Source organism: Talpa occidentalis, unplaced genomic scaffold (assembly GCF_014898055.3).
Source record: "Talpa occidentalis isolate TD23 unplaced genomic scaffold, MPIMG_talOcc4v2.1 talOcc4.6, whole genome shotgun sequence".
In the NCBI taxonomy this organism is placed as follows: domain Eukaryota; kingdom Metazoa; phylum Chordata; class Mammalia; order Eulipotyphla; family Talpidae; genus Talpa; species Talpa occidentalis.
The window spans coordinates 73917204-73924432 of record NW_023604972.1 but is presented as its reverse complement, the minus strand read 5'-3'; positions in this window follow the sequence as shown (position 1 = coordinate 73924432).

Sequence of the window (7229 nt, the reverse complement as noted above, 5' to 3'; positions counted from 1 at the left end):
TGGGGCAGAAAGGGACAAAGGACATTTAATTAGGTGGTTGATTATGAAGCTCAGTGCTATAATAAAAGGACTTGTAACTGGCATGACAGATGAAATCACTGGGGAAAAACACACTTTACTTTTAGTAAATGCAACTATGATAATTTGGGAAAATGTATTGTGACAATTTTTCCTTTTGTTAGAGAAATGCAAATCTCTAGATAGACTTGACAGTTTTTAAGCGTATGATAAGTTTCATTAAAGACAGGGAAGGAAGGGAGGGAGGGAGGGAGGGAGGAGGAAGGAAGGAAGGAAATGTTATAAAGATACTTGCATAATTTTTTGTCATTTTACATAAACATTTTTATGCTGTTTCCACGGGGAAGAATGCAGGCATGTCTTGGGTATTTGTATTAAATGCACTTCTTTTAACCTATTCTAAATTATTTAATTATGTAGTCCTCAATTTTTACAATTTGGACTGGTTAGAAGGATGGAATTCTTAAAATCATTGGACTCCTAATTTTCTGTGACCTAATAGTCCATTAAGGCATTAATATAACTAGAAAAGATCTAGGGACATCACATTTATCCTTGGCTTTACAAATTTTGGCCAGGACTGTCCTCAGAATCATTCTAATTGCATGATGGGAAAAAAGACTGAACTTTCAGTTTTGTCTAAGGTGAGTTCCTTTGTTGTCTTAGGCGAGAAAAGGAGGCCAGGTTCAAACATATTCGGAAATTTTGCCAGCACTATAAAGTTAAAAATTTAGGATTTTTCAGACCTAATCATTTGGGGTATCCAGTGTGATCCTCCTGGGCACAACAGTCATTTCTCAGACAGCTTTTGGTATTGTAACCCCTCTTCACATTACTGACATACATCATGATTCAGAGCAGAGAATAAATACCTAGGGCATGTGCTGGGGGAAGTGTTTCCGGAGAGGTGGAAGCATTATGTCTTTTCTGTTTTTACAGGACCCAATCCCAGTGGCATATCATGGGTACAGAAACTTGGATTAGGAAGTTTGCTTAATCATAATTTTTCTCAACATTGAGGACCTTAGGAGTGTGGACTAGTTTAGAACCAGTGTAGGTTAAGCATACAAAATCTGGGTGTTCACAGAATTAGTTAAGTAAATCTAGAATTATTTAAGTTAGTGATTATGTATAATTTTCTGAAAGAATGAGAGTGTGCTTCTGCACCACATGCTTATGGTATTTTTATATAGATTTTTTTCCTTAAAGGAATGCAGAAAATGTTCTTTTTTTAAAAAGATTTATTTATTGATGCATACAAGAACTGAGGTGTAGGCCACAGGTGCAGGAGGTGAGAGGATTCTCCAGAGACAGAGTGGGGAGCAGAACAGGCAGATCTACTGAGGGGAGCAGCAGCCTGGGATCCGAATTCTGCTGCAGAGGCTGTCCATAGCTTGATGGTGCTGTCTTTCATCCCTGGGCCAACAGGGAGGCCCCAGAAAATGTTCTTTTGAGGAATGTGGGATCCTGAATTAACTCAAGTACAGAAGAATGTCTGGGGAAGGCAATGTCTGACTGAGTGTTGTTATTCAGACATTTAATTATGCATATTGGTAGTTTGAAATTTCCATTGTTAATCTGTTGTTTTTATTGTTTTTTGATTATACAAGTGACTTGCAATGTCCATGAATTTCTTACTGATTTCATTCCTAGAAACCCTGTCTCCCAAAATCATTGCATTCAATCATATGATAGAATGAGATTTTTGAATGTTTAATAATATGAAATGAACAAAAAAAAATTGAACCAAACTGACTCTAACAACAATGGAGAACTCTGTACATTCAAGAAGATGGATTGCATTCTAATAAATTTTGAGTTAGATAATGTGAAAGGTAACCGGGTAAATAATCCATGCCAATGATCATCAAACAGGAGAGGATTATGGGTGATTTGGTGGTATATGGGTTGAGGTAATGTAAATCTGAAGAGGTGTGAACCTATACTCCCAAATCATCTATGGTATTATAAGCCATTGTTACCTTAATAAAAAGTAATAAAACTTTTTAAAAGTCTGTTTTCATAAATATTATTCACATTTGTTGAAAGGCTATTAACCAACATTAGCAATTGGGAGATTGTCCCTGTTGCTCAAATTTTCTGCATTTTTCACCATCCATTGATATCAATAATGTCTGAGCTTAAATTCAGGCTCCTAAGAACAAAGAGCAAAGATTTAAGACACAGATGAGCTTCTATAAAAGAGGAATGCCCTCTAAAGAAGAGATGTGCAATGGGTAGTGTTTCAAGGAATTTTAGCTATTCTTGTAACCTGATTTCTTCAAACCTTTCTAATGTCATCATTCCAATTGATAAACTCCCCTAATTTTCCCAATACTGACAGGATGATGTGAATTGAATGAACAGGCTAATTGGCAGCTAGTTATATATATACATATTTTTGAATGATTGTATTTTCAATCCTATCACAACTGATAATGATTATTTCAGCATGGAAGAGTCTTGATGTAAGAATTTTAGGATTTGCATTTATCTTATGTTAACCTATCCATTATCCAAGTATAGCCAAACACCAAACCTAATGGGCAGTAGGAGTGGCATCAGCATAATTGACAGCATTTGTTTTAAATTTGTGGAAGGCTAATCCTGCAAGTTCCACTCTCAATCTTCCCTTATGATTTAATGACCTATTTTATATAATATGCCACTGGATGAGGTTTTTCATTCCAAGTGTTTTATTAATCCTCTCCACACCTCTCCACACCTCATTTTTATTGAATCTGTCTTGCCAAAATTGAGCCGGTACCAACTTTGATGTTGTAATTCTTCGACTGCAATCCATAAACTCTGACACTTTCATGCAAATAATTTGAACATTTTTTTTTTAATTAATGCTATAGAAAGTGTACTGCAAAGCTACTGGACTTAATGTGAGAAAAAAATAAAATTCTGACTCAGCTATAACTTAAAACAGCTATTCTATCTTAGCTTTTAGGATTTATTGGTAATATTTAATTTGACATCATTTAATTAAAGGTGCCTCAGATTATTGGCATACTGCATTTACAAAAAAATATTTCAATCGCTCAATAGATAGCAAGCTTACAATATTACTAAACATTAAATTCTATAATTCCAGTGATTGATTTATTTATTTGTTTATTTGTTTGTTTGTTTGTTTTTTTGGGGGGTTTAAAGTATGTATTTATTTATACAAGCACTGGGTACAGTATGAAGCACGGGAGGGTGAGAGAACTCACCAGAGCCAGAGCAGGGAACAGAACAGGCAGACTGAAAAATATACTGCTGAGGGGAGCAGCGGGCGGCAGGAGAGGTCTGCACGCCATGTGGTACCCTCACTGGTGGCCAGGGATCGAACTGGTGCTGCAGAGGCTGCGGGCAGCTTTGCAGCCCAGTGCTCAACCTGTGCGCCACTGGGGAGGCCCTTGAGGATATTGTTTTGATCCTCTTTTGGTCTATTTTGTTTCCATATTTATCTCTATAACCTTTTATCTCATTTATTGTACATTTTGCACCCTAAATCTCTGTTATTTTCTTTAAAATATTTATTTTTTATTTTTTGTTCATTAATTTTATTTCTCATTCAATTGTTTTTATGGAGTATGTTGTATCTGCTTGGTTGGCTCTGCTGAATTTTTTTTGTATCACTTTGATTTGCTTTTCTCCATTTTATTCCATTTCTTTACTTATATGTGTTACAGCAGTTTTGAGTTCTAAGGAAATAAAATTTTCCATGCTTTTTAGGAGGAATCTGAAGAAATATTCTTTCCTTATGATGTTATATTCCCTTAAGTTCTCAAAATGTCATGTAAAATATTTTCTTTTGTCTGCCTATTTTCCTACTTTAGATTTCCCTATTTTAAGAATTTATAGCAAGGCCTTCCTGGTGGCACAGGGGTTAAAGACAGTGCTATCAAGCTATTGCCAGCAACTGCAGCATGAGTTCCATTCTTTGCATGCCAGGAAGCTACCCACATAGTACAGCAGATCTCTCCTGTTTTGCCCACAGCTCCCCTCAGCAGTGCATTTCAGTCAATCCGCCTGTTCTGTTCCCCACTCTGTTTCTAGTGAATCCTCTCACCCCCATACCCCTATACCTCTGGCCTGTACCCTAACTCTTGTATGCATAAATAAATAAATATTTTTGAAAAGTTCTCTTGTATAAATATAGGAGAAGGAAATCCACAATAATGAACAAGGAATTGGATAGAAACAAAATTAAGGACATGATGATAGTAGCAAATCCCCATATATCAGTAATCACCCTAAAATCAATTTACTAGACTCACCATTCAAAAGGTACAGAGTGGCGTGTTGTATCAGAAGTTAAAACTAAAATTTCTGGGGCCTCCCTGGTGGCACAGAGGTTAAAGTCTCAGTGTGATCAAGTATCACCAGCCACTGTGGCATGAGTTTGAATCCCTGGCCAGGGAGCTAACCCACACATGGCACAGCAGACCTCTCCTGTCTCCCCTGTTGCTCCCCTCAGCAGTGTATTTCAGTAAATCTGCCTGTTCTGCTTCCCACTCTGTCTAGGGTGAATCCTCTCATCACCCTGCAACTTTGGCCTACACCCCAGTTCTTGTATGCATAAATAAAAAAATAAATATTTAAAAAATAAAAATAAATAAAAATAAAATTTCTGCTACCTCCAAATCTGAGCTGAAAAGACTAATATAAGCTCAAAGTAATTGATTAGAAAACAGTACTAAAAGAAAATGGGACCAAAAAAAAAAAAAGGAAGAAAGACACACTGATATTAGATAAATTAGACTTCCATTTTAAAAATAGTAAGAAAGGACAGGAATGGATACTATGCAATAATTAAGCAATCAGTACATCATGAAGGTATATCACTTAATATATATGATCACTGCCAAAAGATTCATAAATATATATAAAAAATATTAAGGACACACCTAACACATCTAAAAAAAGACAAAAAGACGTTGGCAGCAACACTATAGTAGTAAAGGACTTTAACACCCTACTCTCAATTGATGGACAGATCAAACAGATGAAAAAAATCAATAAATGAACATAAGCATTAAACAATGAATTACAGCACATGAACTTAGCAGATATTCATAGGTCACTGCTGTCCAAAATAACTGAAGACATTCAAAATGAAGACAGGACTTAAAAAGCATATGGATCAGAGCAAAAGCAGTAATAAGGGAAATGTATATAACCATACAGGTCCATATCAGGAAACAAAGAAGATCTCAAGTACATACTCTAACTTAACTACTTGAAGAATTAGAAAAGGGATAACTAAAATTAAGAGCCAGTAGAAAGGGTGAATTTAAAAAAAAAGTGTTAAACATGTATTTAAAAATTGAGGTGACTGTATATAATTTAGAGGTATAAGAGCACCCACTTGTCATGTACGGTTCCCCATAATTTTTAAATATTCACTTACAAAACAATAAATTAAAAATACAAAAATGTACTTGCAGTTCAGCTTGTTTCATTATTTCACAAGTGTATACATTTTTCATCCTTTTATTTTCCTTACATTTTAACTCTTCTTTAGTTATTCTAAGATTTTTTTTTAATGTTTCTATCTTTCCTCCTTACCTTTATGAAATTTGCCAGTCAAAGAATGACCTCCCTTAAGGGAAATAAACATAAGAGAAAGGTAATGATAAAAGTATATCAAGGGAAATTAAAGGCATGTATCTTAAATTAGTTTATTTTAAAAGAACACACAATATTAATTTGGTACCCTGATATTGCTTAGAATTTCCCTTAGACTATCCACAAATTTCTATTTCTTTTCCTTTTTAAATGAAAATTATTTGTCATTAAGAACTAGAATTTATGATAATTTATATAAATCCTATTCAAATTTTCTCTTTATCTCTGCTATTATCATTTTGATTTACCTGAATTACAATGAAAACTCATAAGTTTAGAAGTAACATGGGCATTTATTTACTATATTCTTGAACATAATCAGTATTCAAAATAGTGTTTATATGTTACCTATTTGATAGTTTTGAAAAAGTTCCCTTTCTATTTTGGAATCTGTCATTGTTATGAAACTGAATAAATTATCAAGAAACTGAGTTTTAAAACAATCTTCAAAATAGGTGAATTAAAATTACACCTGAAATTATATGAACTCAATATTTCCATTAGTTCATTTTTTTCCTAAGATGATCAGTTTGTTCATCAAAATTAACATTTTACCAGCAATGAACAAGTTCCCCTCATGATTAGAAGCATCTAAGTCTGATCAGCACTATTTGGCGCAACTTTAAATTATATGCCATTTATTTAGCAGTTACTGTGTAATTAGCGTGTCTTAATTTGAACATTAAAAATGCATTGAGTTCTGCATGCAGCATTTATAATTAGAAGATCAATTTGTGGTTCACTGATTTTGCTGCTAAGATTTTTGTATCTGGAATATTTATATGTGCACTTCCATAATTGGCACAGTAGATAATTTTGCGTTAGGGAGTACTTCAGTAAAAATAAGTCATTTATACTTTAGGGTGAACTCATATTGAAACATGTGAAGTATTAAATCCATGAAAGAACCAATAATGAACAGAAAGAAACTATTACATAGCTCTGTATGTGTGTTCGTGTGTGTGTATTGTGTGCATACAGATGTGGTCATAACAGCTTATGCCCTGTTATAGAAGAATAATTCCTCTGTTGGGTTGATTTGTTTTATTCCAAAGCCAGGCATTTCATTCTGGTGTGACTTGATAAATATATTGCTTTATGAGCTCCATAATCAATGTTCTGAAACATATTGAAATGCTTTGAAAATATCCCTATACTGTATTTCTGTGCTAGCAGAAAAAACTTAGCCTCATACTCTAAGCAAGGACCTATGCTATTTAAACTTGAAACTGACCTAAACTTGTCTTTCTCCCAGAAGCAAGCATATACATGATTACTTTAGTAGATCGTGTCATGATAACACTTGCTTACTCTTTGAGTAAAATTGATAAACTAATTTTCCAAGGGAAAAAAGTGAAAGTTTTAGAATGCCATTGCTTGGAGTTGCCTAACATGAAAAAGCCATTTAAGAGCACATATCCAACGTGCAACATAGACTGCTGTAAGAAAGCGTAATTAGATACTTAGTGTGGTGTGCAAAATTTTGCATGAATGACTCTGTAAATTTTTTTTCCTGCTAAATCAAAGCAAAAAAAAAAAAATACCCCAAAGTCTCATCAAAAATTGTAGCTACAGCAAGGATGGTATAT